Genomic DNA, 20,692 nt, shown 5'->3' with positions numbered 1-20,692 from the left:
GAAGGATACCATGGTCGATGGTATCAAACGCCGCTGAGAGATCAAGGAGAATCAACAGAGTCACACTCCCCCTGTCCCTCTCCCGACAAAGGTCATCATACAGGGCGACCAAGGCTGTTTCGGTGCCAAAACCGGGCCTAAAACCGGATTGAAACGGATCTAGATAATCGGTTTCATCCAAGAGTGCCTGGAGTTGGCTGGCAACCACCCGTTCCAAAACCTTGCCCAAAAAATAATAATAAATTTAATTTCTTTGTCACCTATCTGGCCAATGGCCACTCTAGGCGACTTACAAAATCGTTAAGATACAATTGATAAAATACAGTGATACAATATAAAAACAATACATCTTCAACAACAATATTAAAACTGGGCAGGAGGCATTACAGTTATAACAATTAACCCTCCCCGGATACCCCGAAGGCCTGTTGAAAGAGCCAGGTCTTTAAGGCTTTCCGAAATACATTTAGGGAAGAGGCGTGCCGGAGATCTTGTGGGAGGGAGTTCCAAAGAGTGGGGGCCACCACTGAGAATGCCCTCTCTCTTGTACCCGCCAATCTGGCTGTTTTTGTTGGCGGGATTGAGAGAAGGCCCTGTGTGGCCGATCTTGTCGGGCGGCATAATTGGTGGCGTTGAAGGCGCTCCGTGAGATAAACTGGGCCGAAACCGTGTAGGGATTTAAAGGTCAATACCAACACCTTGAATTGGGCTTGGAAAACAACTGGAAGCCAGTGTAGATCGAACAACACTGGTGTGATGTGATCTCGGCGGCGACTATTCGTAAGTAGTCGAGCCGCCGCATTTTGTATAAGTTGTAATTTCCGGACCGTTTTCAAGGGCAACCCCACGTAGAGCGCATTACAGTAGTCCAAACGAGAGGTGACCAGGGCGTGTACCACTAGTGGGAGCTGATGAACAGGAAGGTAGGGTTGCAGCCTTCGTATGAGGTGTAGTTGGTACCAGGCTGCCCGGCCCACTGCCGAAATCTGAGCCTCCATGGACAGCCTGGAATCAAGAACAACCCCAAGGCTGCGGACCTGGTCCTTTAGGGGTAAACTCACCCCATTGAACTTCAGGTCAATATCGCCCAACCTTCTCTTGTCCCCCACAAGTAGTACCTCGGTCTTATCAGGGTTCAACTTCAGCTTGTTCCTTCCCATCCATTCACTCACAGATTCCAGGCACTTGGACAAGGTCTCCATAGCCAACTCTGGTGAAGATTTAAACGAGAGATAGAGCTGAGTGTCATCCGCATATTGATGACACTGCAGCCCAAATCTCCTGATGATTGCCCCCAGCGGCTTCATATAGATGTTAAATAGCATGGGAGAGAGGATAGAGCCCTGTGGCACACCACAATTGAGAGGCCAAGGGTCTGATACCTCCTCCCCCAATGTTACCTGTTGGTACCTGTCGGAGAGAAAGGAATGGAACCACTGTAATACAGTGCCTCCAATTCCCAATCCCTTCAGGCAAAGTAGAAGGATACTGTGGTCGACAGTATCAAAAGCCGCTGAGAGATCGAGGAGGACAAGAAAGGTGGATTCTCCCCTATCTAATGCCCTCCTCAAATCATCTACCAGAGCGACCAAGGCTGTTTCAGTTCCATGACCAGTCCTGAATCCAAAACACACATGAACAAAAGAGTAAAAAACAGCAACCAGGGTTCATCTACATGGTGGTTTACTATATGTTTGGTGCTACTCACATCTCCTTTAAATTTGCATGGTTCACATGAAGTTACCAGCAAACAGAAGCTATCACAAAGTTTCCCCCCAGTAAATCCATACTAATCCAATCCACTGATAATAAAAGGAAAGAAAAAAAGTCTTCGCTCCCTTTCTCTAGTGCTTGCAGACGTTTGCTCCAATGCTTTTAGGTGGGTGTGTCAATCGTTCTCCTCTTCATGCCCACTCCCTCCTCCCCCCTTCATTCATTTAATTTCCTGTAGGCTGACAAGCAACTTCTCCATTGTACTGCCTTTTCTTATGTTGCTGCAAACAATGCCTTTATTTTCTTTTTCCCCTAACTTGTGTTCAAAAACATAGCACTACTCAAACAAAGATTTGTATTTCAGCTGTATCCTACCAGGAAAACAATTCCCACTTCCGGGGTTGTTGTTTTTAAAGGAACCTACTGCAGCTGGTAGAACAAACTGAGCATGCTTGGTCACGTAGCAACCAGAGGGTGTGGAAATGTATACTTAGAGGGTGGGGCACCCCAAGGAAAAATCAAGAGTAATCCTCCCCAGAGGAATGCCTGCTTTCATGAATGGGAAAAAGCGATTCGCAACTAAGCAGGAACTGCAGATGATGCAAATGAAAAGTGAAAGTAAAAGAAGTGTATTTCCTACAAAGAAATACTCCCATGTAGATGAGCCCACAGAGGGGAGAAGCAGTCTCAGGCACCAGTTCTTAGAATCACAACTCTTATAACAATCAGCTGAGATAGAAATCAGGAAGCCTGAAGGAATGCCAGTTGTGAGGTGACAAATAAAGAAGAACCAAAGGCAGCTCGTCTTCTCAGCAGCACCAACGCTTCTCTTCTCTTCTCTCCCCCCTGCTGTGGATTGATGGAATGGTCACTGCTAGATTACAACTGAGGGATAATAGGACAATGACATGGGCATATAAAGGAAAAGAGAATTAAGCTTGTAAGATTTTTGTGTTGGTAGGGGAACCTTTTGCACTCATTCTCTAACAGAGAATGATCAAAGCAGAACTATGATGCCAAATATTCTGTGGGAGACATAAGCAAAGAACATGGGTAGCTACCTTTTATTAAGTCAGACCAATGGTCCATCTAGCTAAGTATTGTCTACATTGACTTGCTGCAACTCTCCTGGGTTTCAGAGAGGGAGCTTACTTAAGCCTTTTCTGGAGATGAACTTGAGAACTTCCACATGCAAAGTAGCTGCTCAGCTTTGCTTCCTGCAAGCAAGAAGCTATTATCTGCTCTTTCGTCCAGAGTCAAGACATGTGAGAAGGCTGAAGCCCCATGATTTGTCCCAGTAGACTTGCTAGAAGGTACCCAATGCTGTAAGTCACTGTGAATGCTTGTCCCATAATCCCCACTACTGCAATAAAAAGTAAGAAATTTCAGCTCAAAAGAGACAAGGCTACAAGAAGCTCATGGATAGTAGGGAGCACCCTGAGATATAGTTGCCATCATTAGAACTGAGGTTGAGCTGAAGACCAATAGTCTGAGCCTTTGTTTGAGCCTTTCCACAATTGCTTTAGCCAAACCCCACTCACTTCGTTCTCATCCAAAATGCATCATTTCAATTGCTTATTATGTTTCCCTCCCAGATATTATCTGATTTTTACTTTCAAGGTAATGCAACCAGAGCTCATTAATCTTTCTGAGGGAGAAAAATGCTCTGCAAAACTAATGTCTACCATCCCTTCAGCATCCCTAGTGACAAGCCAACCCAATCTCCAAAGCCTGAGTACTGATAAACAGTACTTGAAAAAAGGCAAAGGAGGATTGTATGAGCTTTCATCTGTCTCAGTTCTAAACATTCTTCAGTTCTAAAAGAATTTGCCAGCGATTCACATCATTTTATGATGTGGTATACAAGGCTTAGATTTTGTAAGCCTCTGCATAATGCATCTTCCTATGTTCTGCCAGAAAGTCATGCCCTTTAGTTTTAAAGCAGGTGCATTATTTATTTATTTATTGCATTTGTATACCGCCCCATAGCCGAAGCTCTCTGGGCGGTTTACAGCAATCAAAAACATTAAAACAAATATACAATTGAAAACACATATTTTAAAAACAATTGAAAACACAATTTTAAAATTTAAAACAATATAAAAACAATTTAAAACACATGCTAAAATGCCTGGAAGAAGAGGAAAGTCTTGACCTGGCACTGAAAAGATAACAGTGTTGGTGCCAGGCGCACCCCATCAACATCTTTAGGTTGTCACCCCCCACATACCCTATCAAGCTCAAGAGCATGGTGGGGATGCTCATCTAGAAAATAACTCACATTTGCACAGCATGCTTGTGTGTTCATAACAAGGTCTCATATTTCAAACTCATGCAAAAGACCCTGTACTTATGTAAAATGTAATTTAGCTTGTGAAATGAAGATGGACTATGTTGATCCCCACATTCTGAATATAAATGGTTCAGCTAGAAACTTAATGCCATGAAGCTATTAGCCTCAAACTAATATTATCAATCAAATGCTCAATGGGAGGTTTTCTGTCTGTAAATACCAACAGCGACTCTATTGGAAGCTGAACCAACATAATTTCTAAGTGCTTGGATTAAAAACCCTATGGATGATATCCAGCTAAGTCATACTCAGAGTAGACACAATGAAATCAACTGACTAAAGTCCACTGATTTCAGTGGTTCTACTTTTACAACTAACATTGGATCACCCTGTATTATTCTTTTTAAAAGAGCCATTTTACACCTTTGATTAAGACTGCCAAAAACATTTCCTAATAGTATAATTCTAGTGACAATTGCAATCCTAGATAGCTATAGCACTAGTGAGAAGATTCTATGCAGCTAGCATAGAAGTAGTAGAAAATAAGGAGAGTAAACAGTAAGTGGTGTTTTCAGTGTTTTACTATAGTTGAAGACCCAGTAGAACAGTCAAGGCAGTCATTTCAAACTGTCTTGCATATTTAGCCAGGTGAGCAATTGTAAGAAAAGATGTTCAAAATACTTCCAAATGTGTGCACACTTCACTACCCTTTCTGCTACAGCTATCAAGAACTGTAGCCTAAGTATCCATCAGTATGATTGATTGTGTCATCAGTTGTCCATCCTTATGGCTCTGCAGTCTCTGACCTTTTCCTCACATTTGTGTTCACCTCTTCCATATCTATACTCTCTGGGCGCCCTGCTGATGCCACTGGCTGCTTTGATGTCACAATGGGGCAATGTTATTCTTGCTAGTGGGTCAGCTGCCTCCCCCCACACTCTGGCTTGCTAAATTCTCTGAGACCTCAAAGCACCGGGAGCATGCTCTCAATGTTGTTGCTCCCCAGCTGCTTCTGGCTCAATAGCTCTGATGTCACAAATAGTCTGCGGGGGTGGGAGGATAGGGGGAGAGTTTCACATTGAGTTTGAGTGTTTGGCCCCATCTGCACTATACTGTTAATGTTGCATCATGCCATCATGGCTTTCCTCAAAGAATCATGGGAACTTTAATTTGTTAAGGGTGCTGAGAGGTGGTAGGAGACACTGATTCCCTTCCCACAGATATAGTCCCCAGAGTTCCCTGGGAAGAAGGATTGATTGTTAAACCACTCTGGGAATCATTGTTTGGTGAAAGGAATAGGGGTTTCTGCACATTAACAAACTACAGTTCCAAAGATAATTTAATAATAGGAGTCATGACCCTTTAAAGTGGTATTGTACTGCTTGAAATTTATACAGCAGATATGGCCTTTAGCAACTGATATGTCTCTGCATACAAAGCACCTTCAACTGAATTACACCAAAGTTGCCAATTTCTGAGGACATGTATTATTTATCTTATTTGCATCCTGTCATTGCTCCAAATAGCTCAGAGCAGCATGCATGGCATTATACCATTTTACACTCACAGTCATCCTATGTAGAAAATTTTAAATGTGCGTTGGTTGACTTGCCCGAAATCACTCAGTGAGCTTGCAGCTGAGCAGGGATTTGAATCCAGATCTCCTCTGTCTTAACACCTGTGTCTGTGGCTAACACCTGTATCTGAGTCTCCATTATTCCACAAGTAGAGCACAGGATGCCATATAAGTATAGTACTGATTGCCCATTTAATCTATTCTTTTTAAGAAGGAAATTTAAGGCATTTCTAAGGTAGCTACTTGGGGACTGCTGGATTCCTATAATCAAAGCTTTCAGACACCATGCAATGTTCGTACATGAGGAAGCAGGCTGACTCTTCTATACCTAATAATTTTCTAAATATACTAACTCACTCAAAATAATTTTTATGGTGTTGTTGTTTAAGTGGCAAGTTCTGGACAAGAAAAATAGATGGCACTGGACATAAATTAATGCCAAGGTACTACTTGACATTGTCCATGTTGCAAAATTGAGAGTTTAAGAGGTATTTGGTAATTGACATGGTTTCCATCATTTAGATTAGGTCAATTTCTTCAAAAGACTGTGAACATTTCTTCTGAAGCCTCCATACTGCGCTCATATACATATAAATTCATTTTATTGCACAAAAATCGCAATTCAGCATATAGGAAAAGGGAGAGATAACTGGATTCTATATAGCCAGCCTCGACTAGACAGAGTGCTGTGAAGCTGCACATGCCATAGAAAGATTTTAAAAAGCATAAAGCAAGGGATACACAAACTTCACTTCACCTTCTTCAAGGAGTAAAGAGTATAATAATTGTCTATTAATCAGTTATCCAAACTGCTCCTACTTAAGCAAGATAGAAGATGGGAATGCATTGCTCTGAAAGGCAGCCAAATTTGGGATTAGTCCTCCTCTTATTTTAAATGAATCAGAAACGTACTCAGCAGCTACTGCCCTTTTGAGAGTTGACAATCTTTCCACAGCTTAAGGTAGCTCTCTAGGGAATGGATACTGTAAGAACGAACATTTAAAATCCTAGAAAGCACAAGAATAGCAAAAACACAGAGCAATAGCACAGCAGATGGGCAAACATCCAACATCCACACACTCAAAAAATTGGGGAAAGAGACACACGTTGACCTGATGTTGAAAACTGTACAACAATGATGCAAGATTCATCCTGGAGGACATGGCATTCCACAATCTGGAGGCCACCACAGAGAAGGCCCTCTCATGCAGTACCACCCCTTAAACCACACAAGGTGGAAGTACTGCTGCCAGGGCCTCCCCTGTCAATCTTAACATTCAAGCAGGGTGATATGGAAGGGGGTGCTCTTTCAGATATTTGAGGCTCAGGTTGTTTAGAGCTTTGTATGACAACACCTTTAACTTTTTTTTTTAGTAAAAACAAACATGGGGCAACTGCCCCTTTTATACATATCATAAATCCTGTTTATATCTTACCCAGAGTGACACGGTTGCAGTTCTCCCAAGCCACTTGCTCTAATATCTGCCACGTTTGCTCATGTGGTTAGGCATGCTGTAGAGCAAGAAGCAAGTCATTAGCATGATATGTCACCTAACATCTGCTCCCATTGTATGCCTATACTGAAAACCAACCTTCCATGGGAGCACACTTTGTATCATCCTGCCAAGGGATAATGAGAATTTTAACTACACATGAGGTACAGACATGTGAAAAAGTGGTCATTCAAATGGGCTTCATGTGGCTGGAGGTTATTGGGAAGGGAACACAAAAAGAGCCTGCTGGATCAGGCTAAAGGCCTATCTAGTCCAAAATCCTGCTCACACATGGCCAACCAGATGCCTATGGGAAGCCCACAAGCTGGGCCTAAGTGCAAGAGCACTCTTTCCTCCTGCAGTTTCCAGCAACTGGTATTCAGAAGCATACTGCAGCCTGCAATGGAGACAGAACACAGCCATCATGGTTAGTAGCCATTGGTAGCCATATCCTCCTTAAATTTGTCTAACCCTCTTTTAAGCCATCCAGGTTAGTGGCCATCACTGCCTCTTGGAGAAACGAATTCCATAGTTTAACTATGTACTGCATGAATAAGTGTTTTCTGTCCATCCTGGATCTTCCAACATTTGGCTACATTGGATGTCCATGTCCGACCCAGAGACAAAAGAATCAGCCTGAGATGAGGGGATGTCTTTGTCTCATTTTATTAGCACTGTGGTTACATCCAAAGTGGTGCGCCTCATACACCTGTCTACCCTGACTCACTACTGTCCCTAACGATCCTAGATAAGCAGTCTCTGCAGTGTGTGAGGAGAGTTAACTCAGCACTAGAGTCCTGGGAAGCACCTGCTTAAGTAGGGAAGGTCTTCGTGCATAAACGACGGCTCCAACAGAGTTCCACCCTCTGAAAGTCTTTCTTCTTGAGCCTCCTTGAGCAGGGTGAGCCTCAGATAGCCCATCCGACAGCAGGGCTTTGCTAGGTGATAGCACGGGCTCTGCAAGTGGGAGACTGATTGGCTGGGAAGCATTTGAAATGCCTGGTGGGGATTCCTGCCCGGGGGTGGATGGCGTGAGTGAAGGGTCGCTTCCCAGTGGTCTAGGCGGGGAACTCGCAGGCAGGGCTGGAACTGGCACAATGGGGGTGCTGGCCATGGGAGTCTGTGGGCTGCCAGAACCCTCCCCACTTGTCTCTCTTTCTCCAACGCTCAAAGGAACCTCATCCCCCATCTGATTCCTCTCCATGATGTAACTCTCCCTGCGTCTGGGGCGCAACAGTCCATGAGTTATGAGGAAGGGGGAAAAACTTTTCTCTATCCACTTTCTCCATGTCATGCATAATTTTATACATTTCTATTTTGTCACCTCTTGCTCTAAACTTAAAAGCTCCATATGCTGCAGCCTTTTCTCATAGGGGAGTTACTCCATCCCCTTGATCATTTTGGTTGCCCTTTTCTGAACCTTTTCCAATTCTACAATATCTTTTTTGAGGTGAGGTGACCAGAACTGTACATAGTACTCTAATTGCAGTTGCACCATGGATTTGTATAACAGCATATCAGCAGTTTTATTTTCAATCCTTTTCCTAATGATCCTTAGCATAGAATCTGCCTTTTTCACAGCTGCCACCCACAGGGTTGACATCTTTCTTAAGCTATCCACGATGACCCCAAGGGAATGGGAACATCCACAAAATCAGAGCAATCAAATCATTCCAGGTAATGTATTATACAGCCACAAGATTGGTTGTATACTGTAGTCAGCATGGATGTTCCGCATTCCACAATGTTAAATTGAAAATATCCCCCATGCCATTCTGATGCTTCCCATATGCTCATTTCAAAACAAACTTTACAAAACTTATAGTCCTGAACTCAGAAACACTTGCTTAACAACCCTCTCAATATTCATGGAGATACACAAAACAGTTAGAGAGAATCGAGAGTTCAAAGTCTAAAAAGGGGGGGGGGAACAGAACCCTTCTGGACTTTTTTCTGTCAGAGTTCTCATAATTTGTTGAAATTAATTAAAACTCAGCTGTGTTCACTGAGTATCTGTAATCCTGTTATGGACCTTGCCCAAACTCTGACCTTCATCTTCTACAGTTTAAGAGTTAAAAAAATGCCTGATGATTTTTAATTAATTTAAGAAATTTTACATTGAACTCAGTGATAATGTCAGGCATGCTCAGTAAAAACCAACTGTCAGTGTTCTGAAAGCCAGACTCACACCTACTTGGCTTGTTTAACCAGGGGGCCACACCACACTTTCATTTCACTTGAGACAGTCATGGCTTCCCCCGAAGAATCCTGGGAAGTGTAGTTTGTGAAGGGTGCTGAGAGGAGACTCCTATTCCCTTGACAGAGCTCCAGTGGCCAGAGTGGTTTAACAGTCAGCCACTCTGACTGAAGCTCTGTGAGGTGAACAAGGCCTCTCCTAGCAACTCTTAGCACCATTCACTAACTACACTACCCAGGATTCTTTGGGAGAACCATGACTGTCTAAAGTGAAATAAAGGTCTGGTGTGGATGTGGCCAGGAACAGCTTTGGTTCAAATTGGGGAAGGAGGCTACATGTGCCTGCTGTAGAATAAAAAGGTGGGGGAAATGCTGAAAAGCAATTATACTGTAAGGAAAGGGGCTTCCCCTGTGCCTAGTGTCCACCCATCCAATTTCCTCTCCTCCCTGCCCCTCTCCCAGGTCAGTCTCACCTATCCTAAACATGATTGCACAGTTATAAATTCTATTGAACTCAAAAGTATGCAAATGATCAAACCCAACCTCTCTGCTCCTCCCTCCTATCCCCTCCCTCATGCCCCTCCCCTCCCTTTCCTTTGTACCTTATTCCCCTCCCCATCCCTTTCCAATCCCCTCCTTCCCCCTCCCCCTCCCCCTCCCCCCTCCGCATGGTCAGTTTTACCTATCTTAAGCATGATTGTACGAAAGTAAATACCACTGAATTCAATAAGCATGCAAATGATCAAACCTGCCCTCCCCTCCCCCTTCCTTTGCCCCTCCCCCCTCAAATCCCCTCCTTCCCCTCCCCCTCCTTCTGCTCCCCTCTCCCCTCCCTTTCTCCTCTCTTCTCCTCTCCCCTCCCCCTCCTCCTCCCCCATGGTCAGTTTTACCTATCCTAACTATTGATTGCATAGGAGTAAATCCTACTGAACTCAGTAAGCATGCAAATGATCAGACCTGCCTTTCCCCTCCTTCTCCTCCCCTCTCCTGCCCACTCCAGCCCTCCCTCCATCCCCCCAGTCAGTTTTACCTATCCTAAGCATGATTGCAGGGGAGTAAACCCCACTGAACTCAATAAGCATGCAAATGATCAAACCTGCTCTTCTCCTCCCCTCCCCTCCCCTCCCCACCTGCCTGCTCCCCTCCCCCTCTTCCCTTCCTCCCCTCCCTCCTCCTCCTCCCCTCCCCCCTCCCTCCTCCTCCTCCCCTCCCCATCCTCTGTGGTTAGTTTCACCTATCCTAAGCATGATTGCAGGGGAGTAAACCCCACTGAACTCAATAAGCATGCAAATGATCAATCCATTCTCAGCAAACTTGCACAGGATCCCATTTTTTACCTCCCGGATTAAAAAGCAGAGAAATGAATTAATAGGCAAAAAACCTTGCGGTTTAAGAATGTACCTATAGCCAACAGATATTTCTATCAAACTTTAAAAAGCAGAGAAATTGGGCAGCTATAGCCAATGCATCAGGGGAGCAGGAGACCTGACCTCCTCCCTGAGATAGTGTACTGCCCTACAAATTTGTCAAAATACAAACACAATTTTGGTCAGTCTTTCACAATCCAATCGACTTCCTGTGTAGCTGGGAAGAAATTGGTAACATGTGCCTCTGAGCATATTTTGAGTGGTGGCAACACCTACCATCTCCAAAGATGGATAATTACATTTTTCTATGTTTGGTGTTCTTCTTACTTTGCTTCTTTTCTGTGTTACTATTATTTCTAGAGAATCTAACCTAGAAAATTTTATTTCCCTCATTATTCATCCTAGAAATCTGTGTCAAATTTATTTTTATTAATTTCAAAGCTTTTTTATTGGTCAATGACATACAATGGTGAAGTTAGCCTTTTGTGTTTCAAATTGGGGGTTATGTTCTTATTTCTATTTTGGGTGCATTAACAGTTGAATCTGAAACTGCAGTTTGATGGAAAATCTGACTGATTACAATATGTTGCTACTTAAGCAATAATTCTAGCTGTTGGAAAAAACAAACTTGGCCTGCCCAAGATGCATGTTTTCAGCCTGCTATGCTTAAACCACTTCATTTAAGGCAAGGTGGGCATGTTCAATTCAAAACACAGAGCACACCTAGAATTTTGCTAGAATATATTTCACCTCCCACTGTTTTATCTTGTGCAAACTAAGTCACTCCTCATGTCCAGTGGAGACTATTCTGCAGAATAGTCAGTGCCATTATTCCACAATTATTTTTGGAGTTTTTTTAGTGTAAATTTTGCAAAGTGTTGTTGTACATCACATATTCACAGAAATAGAAGCAAAAGGAAATGATTTCCTATAGGAAACTTCACTAAAATTGCAAAGTAAATCAGACATATTTAAAGTGACTATCTGAACGGTATCAACTGTCTTAATAATGTTGCTTCCTCCCTGCTAAAACAAGATCAGCACAGCACATGATCTTATTTCTATTATTTGGGCTGATTGCAGGTGTTGCCACCACTCGCCATATACTCAGAGGCACTTTACCACATTGTTCCAAGCTACACGAGAAGTGGATTGAACTGTGAAAGACCAACCCAAATTGTGTTTGCATTTTGAAAATGTGTAGGGCAGTACAGTATCTCAGAGAGGAGGTCAGGTCTCCTGCTCCTCTGGTGCATTCACTATAGCTGCCCAATTTCCCTGCTTTTAAAAGTTTGATAAAAATATCTGTTGGTTATAGGTACGTTCTTAAACCACAAGGCTTTTTAGTGAATTTATAAGAACTTAGACAACCAAGTCTCACTGTATTCATTATTATTACTACACTGTATTCATTATTATTTAAAGATAGAAGAACATTGCATGTGAAAGCAAAGTAGATTTCTTGAAGTTACTACTTTTTAAAAATGCTATTTTTCATTTGACTGGTACTTTGAGCACTGCGGTTTTATATTTTTGTATGTGACATGCTGTAATTAAAGTCAAGAACTGTTTAGATACTGAGTGTTTAAACTACACGTATTGTGGATATTGTAATTAAATACTGCAATATTTGTATTGGATGCTTGCTTTTTTAGTATATAATTTTGTGTTTGTTTTTATACACGTTTTCCCTTGAAAAATAGTGTCCTTGAAACACATATGTACCTGTGCCACTGCCTTCTTTTTCCTTAGCTACCTGAACTGTAAAAGAATCTTGTTCATTTATAGTCAATTCTTTTGTTGTATTTATACATTTAGGCATCTTAAGTATTTATGTAACTATCATTCTTAAACAATGCCTCAAACCAAAAATCTATCTTTCTGAAATATATTTGCTTTTAGTGGTTCACAGCTAAAGGGGAAAGAATTTCCAAAGCAATTTATATTAACCTGGATCGTCTTTGATCATTATAGAGCTATGAAGCCACACAATTTGTCCTTCCATTTAATATAGCTGCAAGCCATTCAGAGTTAGAAAATAACACAAAAGATGCAATCATAAGAACAGGTGAAGGAAGCAGAAGCTTTTCATAAAATTAGTTGTGAATCTTTGCATTAGGGAGAAAGATTTTTCCATTATCAAAAATGGATAATAGTAAACTCATTAACATTTATGCAGTAGAAGCCAAACAGCATGGGAGTTGACTGACCTGCAAGTATATTAGGATTGAACATTCATAAGATAGTTTTGTTTGTATTTTGAGAGAGATTCATGATGAGAGATAAATGATTCTGTTTCCTGACTCCTAACTGAGCAGAGCAGAAGGAGCTGTCTCAGTTGGTCCACAGGTGAGGAGATATAAGCAAGCCAGCTTTCAGAGAGTGAGCAAACAGGGAGATTGAACAGGGAGAGCAAACCAGAGTTAGACAAAGGAGCTGCAGTGTGCTCTGAAGGGCTCCATAGCAGCTTGATTGGAAGGGGTGTGGCCTGATAGCTATTGGCTTAAGGGCATGACCTGAGAACTACTGAGGGCAACAAGCAGCAGCTGTGTGTGCTGGGACGTTCATTCTGTTCCCTGACTCCTAACAGAGTAGAGCAGTTGGTCCACAGGTGAGGAGACATAAACAAGCCAGCTTTCAGAGAACAAGCGAACAAAGCAAGCGAACAGGAGTTTGACAAAGAAGTTCCACAGGGGAGGTCCCTAAAAAAAAAAGTACTAATTCTCTTTGTACAGTACACCACATACCAGTGGGACTCTCAAGTTTACCCTGAAGTAGAACAGGACAAAGCACAGGCCATTCCAAAATAAGTACTCAGAAACAAAAGGTAAAAGAGAGTATGAATGGGAAGGATACTCCAGTGGTTGTGACCTGCAAGGTGTGTGCCATGTTTGTTTTCTTGCTTGAGAACAACATGGTATACATGTGCAACAAGTGCAAGCTTGTGGCACTGTTGGAAGAAAAAGTGAGAAGTCTGGAACGGTGGGTGCACACTGAGGACTATAAGAGAAGATGAAGAGTTCTTAGACAGAACGCTGGAACAACAGCAGCAAAGAGAAGTGGAGGTGGAAGAGCAACAGCATGTGGTAGCAGAAGAGGAGACTGCTTTGGACAAGAACAACAAAGTGGAGGAAACTCCATGGGAAATGGTGACAGGAGCAGAAGAGCTAGAAGACACCTTCATCAGTGGAACTATGGAACCGCTTTCAACCACTTGAGGATGAGACTTGAGGACAGCCTGTGGTGGAAGAATTAGCTTAATATGTTTTTTAATAATGTTTTTAACCCTTTTTAAAAGTTGGTTTTTTAATGTTTTTAATGCTGTTTTGTTTTAATGTATTTTAAGATCTGTTTTTATGATGTTTTAAAGTATTTTTAGTGCTTTGTTTACCGCCCTGGGCTCCTGATGGGAGGAAAGGTGGGATACAAATTAAATAATAATTAAATAATAAATAAATAAAATAAGAATTACAGGAGACCCTGTGCAACAACGAGCAAGAGGCTGAAGCTCAATCAAGCAGGGCCAATGAAACCATGCCCCACAACAAGAAGATAAGCGTATCAATATTGGGAGACTCACTACTGCATGGGATTGAAACCCAAGTATGATGAGAAGATCTGTGGACTCGCCAGGAAGGGTTACCATCACTCATCAAGCCCACAGACAGGTATCCTTTTCTCCTCATCCATGTGGGAACAAATGATCCTGCCAAACGGAGCTATGAAGAAATCACATCAGACTTTGAAGCTCTGGGAAGGAAACTCAAGGACTTTGGGGCGCAGATAGTTTTTTCATCCATCCTTCCAGTACTTAGGAGTAGAAAGGGAAAGGAAAATACTCCATGTGAATGAATGGCTATGAAGGTGGTGCCTACGTGAGAGATTTGGATTCTAGGACCACGGGCTATGCTTCCTGGAAGATGGACTGCTGGCAAGTGATGGGTTACATCTCACAAGGTATGGGAAGAATGTGTTTGGCCACAGCATGGAGAAGTTCATCAGGGCTTTACACTGAATCCTAAGGGGGAGGGAGACATAAACTTGGTGGTAACGACTGATGAAGGCTTGCACACAGTAATGGGAACAGAGAGATCGGCACTAATAGGGCCCAGTAACAGTCCTCAGAAAAATGTAGTAAGGAAGCCAAGCCATAAATCACATGGTCTTCGATGCCTGTATACTCATGCGCAGAGCATGGGAAACAAGCAGGACGAGTTTGACCGCTTAATACAGGAGGATAATTACGACTTGATAGGTATAACTGAAACTTGGTGGGATGACTCCCATGACTGGAATACAGCAATTGAAGGATATAACTTGTTCAAGAAGAACAGAAGGAATAAAAAGGGAGGTGGAGTCGTGCTATATGTTAAAAATATATATCCCTGTACAGAAATACAGGAAGATGAGCTTGGTAGCAAAACCGAGAGTATCTGGATTAAAATTAATGGGGCAAGTAACAAAAGGAATGTGGTGCTTGGAGTCTATTACCAACCACCCACTCAAGGAGAAGACGAGAATGTAACTTTTGAAAAGCAAATTGCCAATGTTTCGAGGAGGCATGATGCAGTGGTAATGGGGGACTTTAATTATCCCGATATCTGTTGGGAGATAAATTCTGCCAAACACGGCCTCTCCAAGAAATTTCTGACTTGTGTTGCAGATAACTTTCTCCTACAGAAAGTGGAGGAAGCATCCAGAGGATCAGCTATCTTGGACTTGATTCTAACCAACAGAGATGATTTGGTGGATGAAGTGGCAGTTATGGGAACTCTGGGGGAAAGTGTCCACACCATACTTGAATTCTTGATTTTAACAGAAGCAAAAGCTGAGAGTAGCCATATGCGGACCCTGGATTTCAGGAAAGCTGATTTTAATAAACTCAGAACAATTGTAAGTACGGTTCCATAGCAAGTGACCCTAAGGAGAAAAGGAGTCCAAGATGGGTGGGAGTTTCTAAAAAAGGAAATTCTAAAAGCGCAATGGCAAGCAATTCCAACAAGGACAAAAGGGGAGAAACAGCAGAAGAAGCCAATGTGGCTTCACAAAAAGCTTAGAGATGGCCTGAAAACAAAAAAGGACACATACAGAAAGTGGAAAGAAGGCCAGGCCACAAAGGAAGAGTACAGGCAGGTATCACGGAATTGCCAGGATGGTGTCAGGAAGGCTAAAGCTGAGAATGAGCTGAGGTTAGCGAGGGATGTTAAAAGCAACAAAAAATCTTTCTTCAGGTAAGTCCATAGTAAAAGACAGAGAAAGGAAATGGTGGCACAGCTACTCAGTAAGGATGGCAAAATGATAACAGATGACAAAGAAAAGGCAGAAGTGCTCAATTCCTACTTTGGCTCAGTCTTCTCCCAAAAAAGGGTCTATGACCCTTCCGGGAAACATGAAGTAGAAAGGGCAGGATTGGAGCTTGAGATTGATAGACAAACGGTCAAGAAATACCTAATCACTTTGAACGAGTTCAAATCTCCAGGGCCCAATACTGCATCCTAGAGTATTGAAGGAACTGGCTGAAGAACTCTTGGAACTGCTGTCTGTTATCTTTGCGAAATCTTGGGGGGGAGGGTGAAGTGCCGGATGACTGGAGGGCAGCTAATGTTGTCCCTATCTTCAGAAAGGGCAAAAAGGAGGAACCAGGGAATTACAGACCAATCAGCCTAGCATCAATCCCTGGAAAAACTCTGGAGCAGATTATAAAGCAGTCAATCTGTAAGCACCTTGAAAACAATGCAGTGTTTACTAGGAGCCAACATGGATTTATGAAGAACAAATCCTGCCAAACTAATCTTGTCTCGTTTTTTGATCGGGCAGACCGTGGGAATGCTGTGGACATAATATATCTCGACTTCAACAAAGCTTTTGACAAAGTGCCCCATGATAGTCTGATTAGCAAGCTAGCTAAATGTGGGCTGGATGGAACAACCATCAGGAGGATCCACAGTTGGCTCCAGAATCGTATTCAAAGAGTGCTTATCAATGGTTCCTTCTCAAACTGGGCAGAAGTAATGAGTGGGGTACCACAGGGCTCGGTCCTGGGCCCAGTGCTCTTCAACATTTTTATTAACTTGGATGAGAAGGTACAGAGCATGCTTATCAAATTTGCAGATGATACAAAATTGGGGGGCACAGCTAATACCGTGGAAGACAGAAAGAAAATTCAAAGGGACCTTGATAGGCTGGAGCATTGGGCTGAAAATAACAGAATGAAATTCAACAGGGATAAATGCAAAGTTCTACATTTAGGAAAAAGAAACCAAATGCACAGTTATAAGATGGGGAATACTTGGCTCAGCAATACGACATGTGAGAAGGATCTTGGAATCGTTGTTGATCACAAGCGGAATATGAGCCACCAGTGCGATGTGGCTGCAAAAAAGGCAAATACTATATTAGGCTGCATTAACAGAAGTATAGTTTCCAAATCATGTGAAGTATTAGTTGCCCTCTATTCAGCACTAGTTAGGCCTTATCTTGAATACTGTGTCCAGTTCTGGTCTCTGTACTTCAAGAAGGATGTGGACAAACTGCAACAGGTTCAGAGGAGGGCAACAAGGATGATCAGGGGACTAGAAACAAAGCCCTATGAGGAGACACTGAAAGAACTGGGCATGTTTAGCCTGGAGAAGAGAAGACTGAGGGGAGATATGATAGCACTCTACAAGTACATGAATGGTTGTCACACAGAGGAGGGTCAGGATCTCTTCTCGATCGTCCCAGAGTGCAGGACATGGAATAATGGGCTCAAGTTGCAGGAAGCCATATTTCGACTGGACATCAGGAGAAACTTCCTAACTATTAGAGCCATACAACAATAGAACCAATTACCTAGAGAGGGGCTCTCTGACACTGGAGGCATTCAAGAGGCAGCTGGACAGCCATCTGTCAGGAATGCTTTGATTTGGATTCCTTCATTGAGCAGGGGGTTGGACTTGATGGCCTTATAGGCTCCTTCCAACTCTACTATTCTATGATTTTATGACTTATTTGCTCAAATTATTGATTTCACATGAAACATGAAAAACAATTGTAGAATAACACAAAACAAAACAATAAAAAGGCATCTTTGCTCAGCTCTTTGCCAGGGAAGGTCAACAGAAAGATCATCTGTTTTGTCTGCAAAAGAGGTCACTATGGTCAATAGCAATTAGCAGCACAGTTTTGTGAACTGCACATAAATTAGACAGCTCAGGGTGGTGGCTGTGCAGAAATGATATATTGGCTGAAGTGTTTAAGTGTACTGAAATGATATGTTCTCTCTCTTCCCAAGTTAGCTTTCTCTTTGAAATTTACACAGCTCTCCTTTACTCAGAATGTTTCTAAGTACTTATTCCAAAGAGTTATCCTGTGTAAGAACTCCTTGAGTAACTTAAAACTCTGCTTTGTGTACACATTTAAATCGGAAGCTTTCCTCAGCTTAAAAGGAGCTGTCCTCAGTTGAAAAGAAGCAAAACTGGGGGCTTCTCAGTTAAACTGGGGTGATAATAAAAAAACAGTAACAGAATTATCTCCAGAATGCAAAAGGGTGTACAACCATGGTGATCTCCATGAATGGCCCATGAAATGGGCAGATCACTCTATTTCTAGTCTATGTCAGTTCTGCATTTGTTCATTTGTAAGTACATCCTATCCTATTTCTGCATTAATCTGCATTTTTTTAAAAAAAAAACCCACAAAAATTCTTAGATAAATACGTATCCATTGCAAAGTGTATTTTATCTTAAAATAGGCATTACACACACATTTCGAGCAGAGAACTGTATTACACAATTTGGAGAAGTATAAAATCTGAAGGATAATTATGCACCCATCCTCACACTAGTCTGGGAGGCGCAGATCAATTTAGTTTGCATAACAATTCACAGAAATCAAATTCCTCAGACATCCCTAAGTGAGAATAAAAAAAGTTGCTTGATACATGACTAGTATAAGGAAGTATTTGTCTATGTGGACAGCCACTGCAAACACAGCAATAGGATGCTCAGTGGTACATCCTACTACACACACATTGTTGTTATGTGCCTTCAAGTCGATTACAACTTATGGCAACCCTATGAATCAGCGACCTCCAACAGCATCTGTCGTGAACCACCCTGTTCAGATCTTGTAAGTTCAGGTCTGTGGCTTCCTTTATGGAATCAATCCATCTCTTGTTTGGCCTTTCTCTTTTTCTACTCCCTTCTGTTTTTCCCAGTATTATTGTCATTTCTAGTGAATCATGTCTTCTCATTATGTGTCCGAAGTATGATAACCTGTTTCATCATTTCAGCTTCTAGTGATAGTTCTAATTTAATTTGTTCTAACACGCAATTATTTGTCTTTTTCACAGTCCATGGTATGTGCAAAGCTCGCTAAAGGAATTGCACTGATAGCTCATGTGTTACTGAGCCAACTTTAAGGTTTTGTTTTTAACTCATCAGTTCCTGAAGGATCAGGCTATCTGACAGAGCACCTCCTCAGAGGTGTACAATCCTGCCCATTGGCTGAGATCTTTGGAAGCCCTTCTAGTTATATCATGCTTGGTAGAGTTTTGTCTGATGACACGTCAAGGGAGGGATCTTTCTACATTCTTCAGAACAAACTTCCCTTAGAGATATGGTGGGCACATACAGTAATAGTGTTCCATGAGCTAGTTAAAATATACCCATTGACAAGGTCATTCATGAGCACTGATTTTTAGTATTGGCTCTATTTTTTTTCAGATATCTGTAGGTATTTGTGGGGGGGTTTCTTTTTAGTATTTTATTATCTTTTGTATTTCTTTTAATGTTATTAATTTGTATTGATTTTATCTTCATTTTATATGAAAAGTGATATTTGAATGTTCTAATTAATAAACAAAAGTACTGCTGTCTCAGGATAGCAACTCAAGTCTAATTCACTGTAGCAACAAGTGATGCATGTGTGAAACAGCTGTCACAGATCAAACACCACAGAAGGAGCCGTCATATCACTGCTTTTCAAAACACAATGGCTGGATCCAAAACAACAACTGCAGAATGAATTTCTGCTTATTCAACAGGGACTTCTTGACCCCTTCCCATTGCAATCTCTTATTTCCTGCTCCAAAAGGCTGATTCTAAGAATCAGAGAATGTGGCAGCAGGTGGAATTGGCAGAAATCAGGTGTAGCTTCTGCTCATGTATGGCACTCTTTGAAGTCAAATCAGTATTTTTCAGAGGAGGCAGCAGCTGGCACATTCAACTGCAAGGTACTGCAGGACTGTGGTCTTAGTAGTGAGAAAGGACATTATATGCATATATGTATGAATCAGCCTTATAACAACAACCACTAAACTCTTGCCCATGAAACCAAGCTTTAAAACTAAAGAAATTGGTTCTTGAATGTCTTACCTGAACAAAACTAGTACCAAGAAAAAGAAAGTCAGGCAAAAAAAATACTAATAATGAAACACTAGTTCCTGCAATTGTCACTTTGGTGCAAATGATCAACATTTTTCAAAGGAAGCAGATTTATTTTTTCTAACTCTGTAGCTCCTTAATCACATTATCTTGAAAGAGCCAAGATTTCTTCATTTTGCATGAGTTATTTACAGTTGAATATGCCCTAAACCATAGGAATCAATAAGAACTATAATGTGCACTATAGTAGTGCTGGTATAATGAAATATAATGTTCACAAGGCTTTCCCATTTGCTGTAATGACAGTTCCATAAACAGAGCTGTCCCAATACTACAGTGTACACAATTACACCAGTTCTTACTGTTCACCGTAATAAAAGTAAAAAAGACAACACAATATAATCAACACTGTAAGAGGAGTCTGCTGGATCAGGCCAGTGACCATCTAGTCCAGCATCCCGTTTTCACAGATGTCCATAAGAAGCCCCCAAGGAGGACCTGAGTATGAGAGCATTCTCCCCTCCTGTGGTTTCAGAAACATACGGTCTCCAACGATGGAGGCAGAGAATTATTGTAACGGATAGTAGCCACTGGTAACCTTATCTTATTTATTTATTCATTCATTAGATTTATATCCTGCCCTTTCTCCCAGTAGGAGCCCAGGGTGGCAAACAAAAGCACTAAAAACA

The 20,692-nt window shown here is 41.9% G+C and overlaps 1 protein-coding gene across 8 annotated transcripts in view; it reads right to left on the bottom strand.

The window, feature by feature from the left end:
* FRMPD4 (FERM and PDZ domain containing 4) overlaps nucleotides 1-20,692 on the bottom strand; it is a 404,750-nt gene that overhangs the window by 193,352 nt on the left and 190,706 nt on the right. For 3 of the 8 annotated variants that reach the window (XM_061627112.1, XM_061627111.1, XM_061627114.1), the window contains one exon: nucleotides 7,019-7,094. The exons of the other annotated variants lie outside the window; for them this stretch is intronic. The gene's annotated coding sequence lies outside the window, so the exon portion shown is untranslated. The remainder of the gene's footprint in view (nucleotides 1-7,018; nucleotides 7,095-20,692) is intronic. 8 annotated transcript variants of the gene reach the window in all.

Source organism: Rhineura floridana, chromosome 5, assembly GCF_030035675.1.
Source record: "Rhineura floridana isolate rRhiFlo1 chromosome 5, rRhiFlo1.hap2, whole genome shotgun sequence".
Classification (NCBI taxonomy): domain Eukaryota; kingdom Metazoa; phylum Chordata; class Lepidosauria; order Squamata; family Rhineuridae; genus Rhineura; species Rhineura floridana.
The sequence above is the reverse complement of the archived record's forward strand: the minus strand, read 5'-3'. Positions and strand labels throughout refer to the sequence as shown.